The sequence below is a fragment of the Mytilus edulis genome, chromosome 11, assembly GCF_963676685.1.
Source record: "Mytilus edulis chromosome 11, xbMytEdul2.2, whole genome shotgun sequence".
In the NCBI taxonomy this organism is placed as follows: Eukaryota; Metazoa; Mollusca; class Bivalvia; order Mytilida; family Mytilidae; genus Mytilus; species Mytilus edulis.
In genome coordinates, this window is record NC_092354.1 from 26,747,370 (window position 1) to 26,763,835 (window position 16,466).

Sequence of the window (16,466 nt, forward strand, 5' to 3'; positions counted from 1 at the left end):
TTAGGTGAAATATGATATCAGACATACAGTGTCCCTATCATACTTTACTTGTTGTTTTCTGTCAATAGCAACAGGTAGACAATGATATAAGACGAACAATGTCCCTATCATACTTAACTTGTTGTTTTCTGCCAATTACATAAAGAAAAATATGATATAACTCATATAGTGTACCTTTCATATTTTGCTTGTTGTTTTCTGCCAATTACAATAAGTAGAATATGATATAAGACATACAATGTCCCCTTCATATTCCACTTGTTTTTTTCTGCCAATTACAATAGGTAGAATATGATATAAGACATACTATGTCCCTATCATTTTATACTTGTTGATTTCTGCCAATAACAACAGGTAGAATATGATATAAGACATACAATGTTCCTAGCATATTATAATTGTTGTTTTCTGCCAATTACAACAGGTAGAATATGATATAAGACAAACAATGTCCGTATCATACTTAACTTGTTGTTTTCTGCCAATTACAACAAGAAAAATATGATATAACACATATAGTGTACCTTTCATACTTTGCTTGTTGTTTTCTGCCAATTACAACAGGTAGAATATGAAATAAGACATACAATGTCCCTATCATATTCTACTGGTTGTTTTCTGCCAATTACAACAGGTATAATATGATATAAGACATACAATGTCCCTATCATATTCTACTTGTTGTTTTCTGCCAATTACAACAGGTAGAATATGATATAAGACATACTATGTCCCTATCATTTTATACTTGTTGTTTTCTGCCAATAACAACAGGTAGAATATGATATAAGACATACAATGTCCCTAGCATATTATACTTGTTGTTTTCTGCCAATTACAACAGGTAGAATATGATATAAGACAAACAGTGTCCCTATCATACTTAACTTGTTGTTTTCTGCCAGTTACAACAGGTAGAATATTATTTAAAACATACAGTGTCCCTATCATATTCTACTTGTTGTTTTCTGCCAATTACAACAGATAGAATATGAAATAAGACATACAATGTCCCTATCATATTCTACTTGTTGTTTTCTGACAATTACAACAGGTAGAATATGATATAAAACATAGTGGCCCTATCATATTATACTTGTTGTTTTCTGCCATTTACAACAGGTAGAATATGATATAAGACAAATAATGTCCCCGTCATACTTTTACTTTTTGTTTTCTGTCAATAACAACAGGTATACCATGATATAAGACATACAGTGTCCTTATCATACTTAACTGGTTGTTTTCTGCCAATTAGAACAGGTAGAATATGATATAAGACATACAATGTCCCTATCATACTTTACTTGTTGTTTTCTGCCACTTACAGCAGGTAGAATATGATATAAAACATACAGTGTCCCTATCATATTCTACTTGTTGTTTTCTGCCAATTACAACTGGTAGAATATGATATAAGACATGCAATGTCCCTATCATTTTATACTTGCTGTTTTCTGCCAATTACAAGAGGTAGAAGATGATATAAGACATTCAATGTCCCGATCATACTTTTACTTGTTATTTTCTGTCAATAACAACAAGTTGACTATGATATAAGACATAAAGTGTCCATATCATACTTAACTTGTTGTTTTCTGCCAATTACAACAGGTAATACAACAGGTAGAATATGATATCAGACATGCAGTGTCTCTATCATACTGTTACTTGTTGTTGTCTGTCAATAACAACAGGTAGACAATGATATAAGACATACCATGTCCCTTTCATATTCTACTTGTTGTTTTCTGCCAATTACAACAGGTCGAATATAATATAAGACATTCAATATCCCTATCATACTTTTACTTGTTATTTTCTGTCAATAACAACAGGTAGACTATGAAATAAGACATACAATGTCCCTATCATACTTTACTTGTTGTTTTCTGCCACTTACAGCAGGTAGAATATGATATAAAACATACAGTGTCCCTATCATATTCTACTTGTTGTTTTCTGCCAATTACAACTGGTAGAATATGATATAAGACATGCAATGTCCCTATCATTTTATACTTGCTGTTTTCTGCCAATTACAAGAGGTAGAAGATGATATAAGACATTCAATGTCCCGATCATACTTTTACTTGTTATTTTCTGTCAATAACAACAAGTTGACTATGATATAAGACATAAAGTGTCCATATCATACTTAACTTGTTGTTTTCTGCCAATTACAACAGGTAATACAACAGGTAGAATATGATATCAGACATGCAGTGTCTCTATCATACTGTTACTTGTTGTTGTCTGTCAATAACAACAGATGGACAATGATATAAGACATACAATGTACCTATCATACTTTGCTTGTGGTTTTCTGATAATTACAAAAGGTAGAATATGATATAAGACATTCAATATCCCTATCATACTTTACTTGTTATTTTCTGTCAATAACAACAGGTAGACTATGAAATAAGACATACAATGTCCCTTTCATAATCTACTTGTAGTTTTCTGCCAATTACAACAAGTTAAATATGATATAACACATATATTGTACCTTTCATACTTTGCTTGTTGTTTTTTGCCAGTTACAACAGGTAGAATATGATATAAGACATACAATGTCCCTATCATATTCAACTTGTTGTTTTCTGCCGATTACAACAGGTAGAATATGATATAAGACAAACATTGTCCCCATCATACTTTTACTTGTTGTTTTCTGTCAATAACAACAGGTAGACCATGCTATAAGACATACAGTGTCCCTATAATACTTGACTTGTTGTTTTCTGCAAATTACAACAGGTAGAATATGATATAGGGACATACAATGTTCCTTTCATATTCTACTTGTTTTTTTCTGCCAATTACAACAGGTAGAATATGATATAAAACATACAGTGTCCCTATCATATTATACTTGTTGTTTTCTGCCAATTGCAACAAGTAGAATATGATATAAGACATACAATGTCCCTATGATTTTATACTTGTTGTTTTCTGCCAATAGCAACAGGTAGAATATGGTATAAGCCATACAATGTCCCTATCATATTCTACTTGTTGTTTTCTGCCGATAACAACAGGTCTAATATGACATAAGACAAACAATGTCCCCATCATACTTTTTCTTGTTGTTTTCTGTCAATAACAACAGATGGACAATGGTATAAGAAATACAATGCACCTATCATACTTTGCTTCTTGTTTTCTGATAATTACAACAGGTAGAAAATGATATGATATACAATGTCCCTATAATTTTATACTTGTTGTTTTCTGCCAATAACAACAGGTAGAATATGAAATAAGACATACAATGTCCCTATCATATTCTACTTGTTGTTTTCTGCCAATTACAGCAGGTAGAATATGATATAAAACATACAATGTCCCTATCATTTTATACTTGTTGTTTTCTGCCAATTACAACAGGTAGAATATGATATAAGACATACAATGTCCCTATCATTTTATACTTGTTGTTTTCTGCCAATAAAACAGGTAGAATATGATATAAGACAAACAATGTCCCTATCATACTTTTACTTGTTGTTTTCTGTCTTTAACAACAGGTAGACAATGATATTACGCATATAGTGTACCTATCATACTTTTCTTGTTGTTTTCTGCCAATTACAACAGGTAGAATATGATGTAAGATATACAATTTCCCTTTCATATTCTACTTGTTGTTTTTTGAAAATTACAACAGATAGAATATGATATAAAACATACAGTGTCCCTATCAAATTATACTTGTTGTTTTCTGCCAATTACAACAGGTAGAATATGACATAAGACATTCAATGCCCCTATCATATTCTACTGGTTATTTTCTGCCGATTACAAAAGGTAGAAGATGATATAAGACAAACAATGTCCCCATTATACTTTTTCTTGTTGTTTTCTGTGTCAATTTCAACAAGGTATACCATGATATAAGACATACAGTGTCCCTATCATACTTAACTTGTTGTTTTCTGCCAATTACAACAGGCGGAATATGATATAAGACATACAATGTCCCTTTCATATTCTACTTGTTGTTTTCTGCCAATTACAACAGGTAGAAAATGATATAAAACATAAATTGTCCCTATCATATTCTACCTGTTGTTTTATGCCATTTACAACAGGTAGAATATGATATAAGACATACAGTGTCCCTATCATATTCTACTTGTTGTTTTTTTGCCAATTACAACAGGTAGAATATGATATAAGACATACAATGTCCCTATCATATTCTACTTGTTGTTTTCTACCAAATACAACAGGTAGAATATGATATAAAACATACAGTGTCCCTATCGTATTCTAATTGTTGTTTTCTGCCAATTACAACAGGTAGAATATGATATAAGACATACAATGTCCCTATCATTTTATGCTTGTTGTTTTCTGCCAATTACAAGAGGTAGAATATGATATAAGACATTCCATGTCCCGATCATACTTTTATTTGTTATTTTCTGTCAATAACAACAGGTAGACTATGATATAAGACATAAAGTGTCCATATCATACTTTACTTGTTATTTTCTGTCAATAACAACAGGTAGACTATGAAATAAGACATACAATGTCCCTTTCATAATCTACTTGTAGTTTTCTGCCAATTACAACAAGTTAAATATGATATAACACATATATTGTACCTTTCATACTTTGCTTGTTGTTTTTTGCCAGTTACAACAGGTAGAATATGATATAAGACATACAATGTCCCTATCATATTCAACTTGTTGTTTTCTGCCGATTACAACAGGTAGAATATGATATAAGACAAACATTGTCCCCATCATACTTTTACTTGTTGTTTTCTGTCAATAACAACAGGTAGACCATGCTATAAGACATACAGTGTCCCTATAATACTTGACTTGTTGTTTTCTGCAAATTACAACAGGTAGAATATGATATAGGGACATACAATGTCCCTATCATATTATACTTGTTGTTTTCTGCCAATTGCAACAAGTAGAATATGATATAAGACATACAATGTCCCTATGATTTTATACTTGTTGTTTTCTGCCAATAGCAACAGGTAGAATATGGTATAAGCCATACAATGTCCCTATCATATTCTACTTGTTGTTTTCTGCCGATAACAACAGGTCTAATATGACATAAGACAAACAATGTCCCCATCATACTTTTTCTTGTTGTTTTCTGTCAATAACAACAGATGGACAATGGTATAAGAAATACAATGCACCTATCATACTTTGCTTCTTGTTTTCTGATAATTACAACAGGTAGAAAATGATATGATATACAATGTCCCTATAATTTTATACTTGTTGTTTTCTGCCAATAACAACAGGTAGAATATGGTATAAGACATACAATCTCCCTATCATATTCTACTTGTTGTTTTCTGCCAATAACAACAGGTAGAATATGATATAAGACAAACAATGTCCCGATCATACTTTACTTATTGTTTTCTGTCCATAACAACAGATGGACAATGATATAAGACATACAATGTACCTATCATACTTTGCTTGTGGTTTTCTGATAATTACAAAAGGTAGAATATGATATAAGACATACAATGTCCCTTTCATATTCTACTTGTTGTTTTCTGCCAATTACAACATGTAGAATACGATATAAGACATACAATGTCCCTATCATGTTCTACTTGCTGTTTTCTGCCAATTACAAGAGGTAGAATATGATATAAGACATTCAATGTCCCTATCATACTTTTACTTGTTATTTTCTGTCAATAACAACAGGTAGACTATGATATAAGACATGCAGTGTCCCTATCATACTTTGCTTGTTGTTTTCTGCCAATTACAACAGGTATAATATGAAATAAAACATACAATGTCCCTATGATACTTTTACTTGTTGTTTTCTGTCAATAACAACAGGTAGACAATGATATAAGACATACAATGTCCCTATCATACTTTACTTTTTGTTTTCTGCCAATTACAACAAGTAAAATATGATATAACACATATAGTGTACCTTTCATACTTTGCTTGCTTTTTTCTGTTAATTACAATAGGTAGATTATGATATAAGACATACAGTGTCCCTTTCATATTCTACTTGTTGTTTTCTGCAAATTACAACCGGTAGAATATGATATAAAACATACAGTGTCCGTATCATATTATACTTGGTGTTTTCTGCCGATTACAACAGGTAGAATATGATATAAGACAAACAATGTCCCCATCATACTTTTACTTGTTGTTTAATGTCAATAACAACAGGTAGACCATGCTATAAGACATACAGTGTCCCTATCATACTTGACTTGTTGTTTTCTGCCAATTACAACAGGTAGAATATGATATAAAACTTACAGTGTCCCTATCATATTATACTTGTTGTTTTCTGCCAATTGCAACAAGTAGAATATGATATAAGACATACAATGTCCCTATGATTTTATACTTGTTGTTTTCTGCCAATAGCAACAGGTAGAATATGGTAGAAGCCATACAATGTCCCTATCATATTCTACTTGTTGTTTTCTGCCGATAACAACAGGTAGAATATGAGATAAGACAAACAATGTCCCCATCATACTTTTACTTGTTGTTTTCTGTCAATAACAACAGATGGACAATGATATAAGACATACAATGTACCTCTCATACTTTGCTTGTTGTTTTCTGATAATTACAACAGGTAGAAAATGATATGACATACAATGTCCCTATCATTTTATACTTGTTGTTTTCTGCCAATAACAACAGGTAGAATATGGTATAAGACATACAGTGTCCCTATCATATTCTGCTTGTTATTTTCTGCCGATAACAACAGGTAGAATATGATATAAGACAAACAATGTCCCCATCATACTTTTACTTGTTGTTTTCTGTCCATAACAACAGATGGACAATGATATAAGACATACAATGTACCTATCATACTTTGCTTGTGGTTTTCTGATAATTACAACAGGTAGAATATGATATAAGACATACAATGTCCCTTTTATATTCTACTTGTTGTTTTCTGCCAATTACAACAGGTAGAATACGATATAAGACAAACAATGTCCCTATCATATTCTACCTGCTGTTTTCTGTCAATTACAAGAGGTAGAATATGATATAAGACATTCAATGTCCCTATCATACTTTTACTTGTTATGTTCTGCCAATTACAACAGGTAGAATATGATATCAGACATGCAGTGTCCCCATCATACTTTACTTGTTGTTTTCTGCCAATTACAACAGGTATAATATGAAATAAGACATACAATGTCCCTATCATACTTTTACTTGTTGTTTTCTGTCAATAACAACAGGTAGACAATGATATAAGACATACAATGTCCCTATCATACTTTACTTTTTGTTTTCTGCCAATTACAACAAGTAAAATATGATATAACACATATAGTGTACCTTTCATACTTTTTTTTTGCTTGTTTTTTTTCTGTTAATTACAACAGGTAGATTATGATATAAGACATACAGTGTCCCTTTCATATTCTACTTGTTGTTTTCTGCAAATTACAACCGGTAGAATATGATATAAAACATACAATGTCCTTATCATTTTATACTTGTTGTTTTCTGCCAATAACAACAGGTAGAATATGATATAAGACATACAATGTCCCTATCATATTCTACTTTGTGTTTGCTGCCGATTACAGCAGGTAGACCATGAAATAAGACATACAATGTCCCTATCATATTCTACTTGTTGTTTTCTGCCAATTACAACAAGTTAAATATGATATAACACATATAGTGTACCTTTCATACTTTGCTTGTTGTTTTCTGCTAATTACAACAGGCAGAGTATGATATAAGACATACAATGTTCCTATCATATTCTATTTGTTGTTTTCTGCCAATTACATTAGATAGAATATGATATAAGACATACAATGTTCCTATCATATTCTACTTGTTGTTTTCTGCCAATTACAGCAGGTAGAATATGATATAAAACATACAATGTCCCTATCATTTTATACTTGTTGTTTTCTGCCAATTACAACAGGTAGAATATGATATAAGACATACAATGTCCCTATCATTTTATACTTGTTGTTTTCTGCCAATAAAACAGGTAGAATATGATATAAGACAAACAATGTCCCTATCATACTTTTACTTGTTGTTTTCTGTCTTTAACAACAGGTAGACAATGATATTACGCATATAGTGTACCTATCATACTTTTCTTGTTGTTTTCTGCCAATTACAACAGGTAGAATATGATGTAAGATATACAATTTCCCTTTCATATTCTACTTGTTGTTTTTTGAAAATTACAACAGATAGAATATGATATAAAACATACAGTGTCCCTATCAAATTATACTTGTCGTTTTCTGCAAATTACAACAGGTAGAATATGACATAAGACATTCAATGCCCCTATCATATTCTACTGGTTATTTTCTGCCGATTACAAAAGGTAGAAGATGATATAAGACAAACAATGTCCCCATTATACTTTTTCTTGTTGTTTTCTGTGTCAATTTCAACAAGGTATACCATGATATAAGACATACAGTGTCCCTATCATACTTAACTTGTTGTTTTCTGCCAATTACAACAGGCGGAATATGATATAAGACATACAATGTCCCTTTCATATTCTACTTGTTGTTTTCTGCCAATTACAACAGGTAGAAAATGATATAAAACATAAATTGTCCCTATCATATTCTACCTGTTGTTTTATGCCATTTACAACAGGTAGAATATGATATAAGACATACAGTGTCCCTATCATATTCTACTTGTTGTTTTTTTGCCAATTACAACAGGTAGAATATGATATAAGACATACAATGTCCCTATCATATTCTACTTGTTGTTTTCTACCAAATACAACAGGTAGAATATGATATAAAACATACAGTGTCCCTATCGTATTCTACTTGTTGTTTTCTGCCAATTACAACAGGTAGAATATGATATAAGACATACAATGTCCCTATCATTTTATGCTTGTTGTTTTCTGCCAATTACAAGAGGTAGAATATGATATAAGACATTCCATGTCCCGATCATACTTTTATTTGTTATTTTCTGTCAATAACAACAGGTAGACTATGATATAAGACATAAAGTGTCCATATCATACTTTACTTGTTGTTTTCTGCCAATTACAACAGGTAGAATATGATATCAGACATGCAGTGTCCCTATCATACTTTACTTGTTGTTTTCTGCCACTTACAACAGGTAGAATATGATATAAGACATAAACTGTCCCTATCATACTTTTACTTGTTGTTTTCTGTCAATAACAACAGGCAGAAAATAATATAAGACATGAAATGTCCCTATCATACTTTACTTGTTGTTTTCTGCCACTTACAACAGGTAGACTATGATATAAGACATAAAGTGTCCATATCATACTTAACTTGTTGTTTTCTGCCAATTACAACAGGTAGAATATAATATCAGACATGCAGTGTCCCTATCGTACTTTACTTGTTGTTTTCTGCCACTTACAACAGGTAGAATATGATATAAGACATAAAATGTCCCTATCATACTTTTACTTGTTGTTTTCTGTCAATAACAACAGGCAGAAAATAATATAAGACATGAAATGTCCCTATCATACTTTACTTATGGTTTTCTGCCACTTACAACAGGTAGAATATGATATAATACATAAAATGTCCCTATCATACTTTACTTGTTGTTTTCTGCCAATTACAAGTAAAATATGATATAACACATATAGTGTACCTTTCATACATTCCTTGTTTTGTTCTGTTAAGAGCCAATCTGCCAGAAAACCATGCAAAACTGTCCGAATGCCAATTTTGCCAAATGAGTTCATACTTGGCACATTGGTGCACCTTATTGATGTAATTAACCACACAATATTTTTTTGGGAAATTTTGAACCGATTTTTTTGAGGCGCCATCTTTAAACAGCAGAAATTGCTCGAAAACGTCAAAAATAAGCCTTTTTTGGCATGTTTTGATGGTTTAAATAAAAAAACATGGCAATATTTATAAATTTTTGATAGTTGTTCCTAGTAATACATCACTTTAGGTGTAAGAATGCATAGAAATAACAATGCTGTCTATAAAGTGTATGTATAATCTAACCGTTTCAATATGTCCTATTTAGCTTCAAGTCCAAAATGGCTGATTTTGGTCATCTTTAAGAGCCAAAATACTCCAAGACCCGTTTATTATTGTAAAACAACATATCTACTTGCAAAGTATAACTATATATACTCAATCAAAAAAAATATTAAGCTCGGCAAATAATGTTGGTGTCTAGTATATGCTACAACAAAATGGGGTAGCCTGCATATTCAAATTTTCTCAATTTTGCCGTCTAATTTTTAAAATCTGAGATATTATAAGATCTGGATTTATAAATAAGTATAACAACAAAAGGAAAAGAATAATTAATGTTTCATTTAATACATTAAGAAAAAAAATCATATACAAATACAAATTATTCATTACAAATCTAGAGGCTCCCAGGAGCCGAAATAGCTTGAATTGACAAATTGTGCACCTCAAAACGATAAAAAACACATAATTCAAAAGCAATAAATTTAAAATAATTTAGAATAAGTTCAGGCTATAAAAATAAGTTTTTCTGACCACTTTTGCAATATTTTCTTATATCATATTGATATAGCTGTCAGATATTAGCAGAAAACTCTGAAAATTTGTAAATTTACACACTTCAGGTACAATAGCTCATAGATGTTACGTGCCAATTTTTCAGAAAAATTTTGGGTAGTAAAAGATCTTGACATTTTGATAGTTTTTACAATATATATATATATACATATATGTATGATACTTCTTCTAAAGTTTTTAAAATAATAGTTTAAAAGAGAAAAATGTAAACAGTTGCAATATAGAGATGATTTTGACACTAAGAGATGGACTTTTTTATGGCCCTTTGAACCTAGTATGCTAACAAGGTAATATTTGCCAGGTACCTATATATCTATGTTGCTGCAATGTGGTCAATAAAAACATGAAAATCATAAATGCATCTACTGTAATGTAGTCAATACAAAAATGATAATCATAAATGTATCTTAAACTAGATGTGTCAAAGCAACACGAAAGGCTACGTCTCAAAAATTTGAAAATCTGCAATTTCAATAACACATGTGGATACAAACATGATGGTTGTCTCACATATATAAAAAGTCAGCTCTAAATCTGGAGGCATATAGAAAAATGTCCATATAAATGTGAATTTTGAACAATTTTCAAAGTTTAAAACCCTTAATTCTGGAAAAAAATACACAGCGGAACGAAACTTAAACTTGATATGTAACTCATCATGGTTAGCTCACATACCAAAAATCAGCCCAATATCTGAAAGCATTTTAATAGAAAAAAGGTCCCTATACTTTGATTTTCCAAAATTTTTCAAAGTCCAAAGCCCGAAATTACAGCAAATATTAGGGTAGCATGACGAAACTTAAACTTGATCTGTAACTCACATACCAAAAATGAGCCCAATATCTGAAAGCGTTTAGAACAGATTATTTTATTAATTTAGAGTTTATTAAGAATTCTAGAAAGTAGATCGATATGCATTTTCAATTTTAACTGAGATTGTGTCATGCAAAACATAAATACCACTATCTGTTGTGTCCAATGCCATTGTAATTTGAGCAGATATTATTTTTTTTAATCATTTGTTGGCCAATGGTAATCATTATATGAGTACATCATAACACTACATTGACCATTCTGGAATAGCAATACTGGATAAAAGTACATTGACCATTCTGGAATGGCATTACTGGATCAACCATTCTAGAATGGTAAAACTACATTGACCATTCTGGAATAGCAATACTGGATAAAAGTACATTTACCATTCTGGAATGGCAATACAGGATCAACCATTCTGGAATGGTAAAACTACATTGACCATTCTGGAATAGCAATACTGGATAAAAGTACATTGACCATTCTGGAATGGCAATACAGGATCAACCATTCTGGAATGGTAAAAGTACATTGACCATTCTGGAATGGGAAAACTGGATCAACCATTCTGGAATGGTAAAAGTACATTGACCATTCTGGAATGGCAATACTGGGTCCAACCATTCTAGAATGGCAATACTGGATCGACCATTCTGGAATGGCAACATGGGATGGACCATTCTGGAATGGTGACAGTACATTGACTTTTTTGGAATGGCAATATCACATTGACCAATTTGGAATGGTCTTAGGTCTGTTACTATATGGATCTTTTTTTGTTTGGCAGCAGTAATAACTTAAGCAGAGCATCACTGTCTTTCATGCATCGTGGGAGTTTCATTTCTATCAGGTAACAAAGACCATGAAAATATGAGTAATAAACTGTTCAATTTTGTTTTCTGTTGGAGAATTGTCTCATTGGTTATCATATCACATCTTCTTATTTCTATATTCAAACACTATACTTTTGAAAAAAAATTGAAACACCAGTGGAATATAATTTATGACTGAAACTTTGTAAAACTTGCATGTAAACAGACTTAAACCATGAAATTTGCATTTTGGTCAACAGCATCATTTACAGAACCTGACTAATAACAAGAAATGACATACCAAAAAGTACTTGAAGCTACTAAAACCTACTGGTACCTAAAAAAATATCCATTTCAAGTGATAAATAGAGAACAATATATATTTACACTTTGGGTATTCAGCTGAATTTTGTCTCCAAATGACCTCAGATTTGTCTCCAAATAACCTTTTGAATTGTGATGCAATTTTTTATGGGAACTTGTGTGTTTTTCATTAATGGTGGATTAATTTGCATACAAATGTAATTATGTCTATACAAAATATTCATATGTTTTTTATTCCCTTTCTTATTAACTATTCAGGCACAAACCATCCATTTTTCTTTTGGGATTTATTTTCTAAGAACAAACATTTTCTCTTTTTAATTAGAAGCTTTTTGTGATAAAATAAAGTATACAAGACTTTTTTTTTTAAATTTCCCCCCAAAATCTATGTCAATTAACCAACTATGTTTATTGTTTTCCTTATTAATTAATGTTTGAGAAAATCTAAGTTAAACCATTTAAAGATTATCAAAAGAATGACAAACCCACAAAACATTGAATGATCATAACCTTAGTTAAAATTCAATATAAAATAAGATAAACACAAATATCTATGAACACCAGAAGTTTATTTCCTTCTATAAAACACAAAATTTTCCTGTGCAGTCATTATTTTTCATATTTTTATCTCTAAAGTACATATAAAACATGCTAGTTTGATACAGAATAGTTTTACTTTGTATTACAAAATATATATGAGATGAATAATTTACATATGTTGTAATTTTCTTTCTACCATTTTACATTTTTTATGTACACATTTGATTTATAAAATATTAAAAATTATTAAGGTGGTACGTAACACTACAGGGAGACAACTCTTGAAAAATCAACTGAACATTTTAATCTTGTACTAATAGTAAAGAGAAATTAAGCTTCTCAATGATGTCATACTGCTATATTATCCAGTGACATCATGCCCGTAAATTATGTGGTTCAAAATCTATAACTTTTTATACTTTTCTGAGCAGGTCAAAGTAAATGTTTTGTCAAAATTTAATGAAAATTAAAGGAGCCAAATGCATTTGAGTGAAAGTGTTGTGTACCACCTTAAATTGTACAAAATATCAATTATTTTCAATTGCTGAATAAGTCTTGTGATGTACAGTTTTCTGGCGGCTGTGTTTCAGCATTACTTTCATTCAACAAATCAGTGAGTGAATCTGTAAGAGATTCATCTTGAATAAAAGCGCTGTCACTTATATCAATACTTGTATCAGAAAAACCCGAGTCGTTACTGATGGTCATGGTGTCATCTTTTTCAGTACATATGGATTCATCAACAGCCTTAAGTATTTCATTTTGTTTTTTTACTAATTTCAAGAAAGCCTTTTTTTTTATATGTATTCATGATTGTTTCAATGTGACAAATTTGCGTTATATCTTTTCGATTTAAAGTCACTGTGAATTTAATTTCAGGATTAAAATCCTTCAGCACACAATCATCCAAATCAGCAGTTTCAGATGCTTCCTGGCAATATTCTACAAATACTGCAGGAATCACATTCTTTGTTATTTCCAATCCTGCAAATATACAATTAAAAAGAATTACAAACAGTTAGGAGATTGCATCAAATTTAAACTTGCATGAGCAACACAATGGTTGACACCTGTAGTTGGTACTTATCATTGTTTTTGTACTTAATATTATCTTATTCTCACTAGTTGTTGAACCTATTTTTCTTATGGTAAACATTCATTTTTGCATTATAAAAAATCAATGAAATGTATGACCAGTCGCTTTCACATTAAAACTGCATTGTGACGTCACATGTCCTTTTCAAACATTTTTAAACGTTTGGAAGAAATTACATCATTGTGACCTTAAACTGTCACCAATGACCTAACAAATAGCCAATGAAAATGCTGCAATATTGTTTCAGGAGGTTTCATTGGCTAAACAAATAAAGGCATTTTTGTATAACACACAGGACAGTGTAATATGAGAACTATCTATTCATGTCAGAAATAGAAAACATACCCAAACCACACGAAAAACATTATTAGCCCCAACTATGAACTTGTTTGTCATATTAAATTCTTTATAATGCAGCTTTTAGATTTGAGGGTGTCAGATAAGTTTATGATTGTGTTAATTCAGTTTATTCTTTAAATTTACAGGTATTATAAAAACTGAACCCTTGTTTAAATATTTATAAATTACGTTTTTGCTTTTATCTTCAGATAATTGTAATACAACTTAATTTCTAATACCTATAAATCTGTCAATTCCATCCCAATGGTCTGGATATATCTCTTTACACGAATCTGGAGTTTTACATTTTGTTATTTTCATCATACACTCCTCTAATTTTTTTCTTTTCTTTGCAAGTTTAACTTTTCTAAGTGACACTTCAATTGACTTGTCAAGGGCATCTTGAAGAAAAGATGTCCTGTCTTCATCTTTGATGCCTTGAAGTTCTTTGAATAGCTAAAATATATAAGCAGAGGATAATTAATAAAAAACTGCATTTTTGTCAACCAAATTTTTCTTCCTACATGTATGCATTGAGAAAAGAGTTTTAAAAAGGATAATATACAAAATTTAATGAAAAACAAAATCAATTCACAAACAATTTTTACATGTACATAGCAACATGATAAATTAGGAAGAGCAAGCCCTGTTGTCCTCTTCCTTTTCTGTGCAAGTCGTATATTTGTGTAAGGTACGCAGTATGTAAAAAATAAACAAAAACAAAATGCTGCTAATACACTTGTGTGTGCTGATATAAGTCACAGTTGAACAAACATGGATTTGATGTTTTAATTTATTACTATTTCTTATTCACTGGTTGACAAGCTTGATTATTTTTAATTTATTTTCATGATAACACTAGATGTGTATAGAGTTAAGCCTACTGAAATTTTATTTGATTGTATAAATTTAAGACCACTGAATTTTCAAATTATTAACAATCAAATCCTTAATTGTGCACGGCCACTTTCAATATCATGGCAAATGACCATGCAGTGACATACAGTTATTTGATTAACAAAATTTGATTGTCAAACTATTTTCTGTATTTTAATGCTATTAATTTTGCCAACAAAAATGCACAGTAATAAATAGTTTGAATCAACATATTAAAATATACACATTTTGTCAAAACCTTTAAATAAAGGCAGTTGTTTTTCTTGATGTTTAATGTTTTAAAATTTAATACAACAGATTCTATCCTTTGAAGCTGCTTATATAGTCAGACTTTTGTTGGGAAAAAATGTTGAAGGCCATACTGTGACCTATAGTTGTTTATTTCTGTGTCATTTGGTCTCTTGTTAAAAATTGTCTCATTTTATTTCAAAATTATCTGTTAGATTTCTTGTATTCACAATAATGTATTTTTAAAGGATAATTTGTTTAAAATTGGTCAGTTTCGCACAACCTGTAGTTAACTTTTATGAACCCTGGGTTACATTTTTCTTATATTAATGAAAAAGCATGGTAAAGTATACATTCTCGCAAAATATAAGCAAATTTTATTATACTTCTTATGTAGACCACCAACTCATTCATGTAATTATAGATTATGGTTCTTAATTAGGGCCCCACCTTTGGGCGGGTTGCCCTATAGTGATCAGTCTGTCCGTCCGTAACACTTTAACTCTTTGTCCGCTTCATATCTAGAGAACCATTATGATTTCATACTTTAAACTTTACATGTTTATCAACCACCACCAGAGGGCGTGTCATGATGTATGTACAACTTTCTAGGTCAAAGGTAAAGGTAAAAAAACTTTGGTTTCAGTTGACAACCCCGTGTCCTGTGGTGAAGATCGTGTCCGCTCCATATCTAGATAACCATTATGATTTTATACTTAATACTTTTATAACCAACCCCAGAGGGTGTGTCATGATGTATGTACAACTTCCTAGGTCAAAGGTCAAGGTCAAAAACTTTGGTTTCAGTTGACAACCC

At 30.9% G+C, this 16,466-nt stretch overlaps 1 long non-coding RNA gene across 1 annotated transcript; it reads right to left on the bottom strand.

Moving 5' to 3' along the window:
- Positions 1–10,345: 10,345 nt before the first annotated feature.
- LOC139495429 (uncharacterized) lies at positions 10,346–15,341 on the bottom strand. Its single transcript, XR_011657337.1, has 2 exons — positions 14,764–15,341; positions 10,346–14,073 (listed from the first exon to the last, which is right to left on the bottom strand). It is a non-coding gene; the product is annotated as an uncharacterized lncRNA (long non-coding RNA).
- Positions 15,342–16,466: the final 1,125 nt, after the last annotated feature.